This window comes from Nannospalax galili, unplaced genomic scaffold, assembly GCF_000622305.1.
Source record: "Nannospalax galili isolate Female #2095 unplaced genomic scaffold, S.galili_v1.0 scaffold72, whole genome shotgun sequence".
NCBI classification, from domain to species: domain Eukaryota; kingdom Metazoa; phylum Chordata; class Mammalia; order Rodentia; family Spalacidae; genus Nannospalax; species Nannospalax galili.
Window position 1 is genome coordinate 10,325,771 of NW_008336933.1, and position 1,144 is coordinate 10,326,914.

General features: G+C 47.1%; 1 pseudogene; it reads right to left on the reverse strand.

Moving 5' to 3' along the window:
* Positions 1–220: 220 nt before the first annotated feature.
* The window catches only part of LOC103732924, a 15,005-nt pseudogene continuing 14,081 nt past the window's right edge, over positions 221–1,144 (reverse strand).

Genomic DNA, 1,144 nt, shown 5'->3' on the forward strand with positions numbered 1-1,144 from the left:
CCTGTCTCAAAAAGACAAAAAAAAAAGTTTATATCAATATCCAGTCAAAACCAACAGGGTATCTCTCTTGAAATGTTAGCTATATGGATTCCAAGTAGGCTACAGGACTGCACACTGTCTTGGAATGTCCTCAGAAAGCTCTGTCATTGAACAGGCAACAGAGTAAAAACCCAGAGTCCTTTCGTTCACATGGAAGGAGGAAAGACAGAAACAGAAGAAACTATTCAAACTTCGTCTTCTTTCCTTGTGGTTTGAAGTCTCCTCTTCCTCCTCCTCCTCCTCCTCCTCTTCCTCCTCATCCTCCTCCCCCTCTTCCCCCTCCTCCTCCTCTTCTTCCTCCTCCTCCTTCTCCCCTGCCACTTCAGAAGCCTCCTCAACCTCCAAATCCTCCCCAGCTCTTGGCATCAAATCTGCCTCTTTCTCCTCTGCCTCCACCTCGGCCTCCAAAGCCTCCTGTGCCTCTACCATGGCCAGCAAAGCCACCTTCACCCTTAGGCTTGGCCCAATCCAAGGTAACTTTGTTTCCATCAATTGCACCATCTTCCATGGCCTCCTTGGTAGCTTTGGCATCTTCTTCACTATTGAGTCTACAAAATAAAACCCTTTGGAGGACCCAGTTTCCCTATCAGTGACTATTCTTGCATGAACAGAGCCCTCAAATGATTCTTTTAAGGTCTCTTCAGTGGTTAGACAGCCCTTTGACAAACAGAGCTTTGGATGACTGACTTCTTGCATTAGGCTATTCCCTGGGTCCTTGCAACTCCAGTCTGATTGTTCTGCCCTCAATTTCCATTTTATTGCAGGAGTTTAAAGCTTCTTTAGCATCTTCAAACGAAGCAAATTCTATAAATTTTACCCTTTAGATTTGCCGTTTGGGTTCTGGGGCGCTTTGATAAAAGTTACCTTCTCAAATACTTCCTGAAGAGTCTCTTCTGTTGCACTGTAGGAAAGGTTACTTAAAACTAAAGTTTGGACTATCCTCAGGCCTCTTGGGGTAAGTCTATAGCGCAGCTCTCTGCGCCGGGACTCCCTAAGCGACATTCACCCTTCCATCCCCCCCCTCGCCGTTCTATACTCCTAGTTTGGGCCCTGCGCCATTCCTAGTCTTGGGGCCCCAGACACCTGGGGAACCAATACTGCTTCC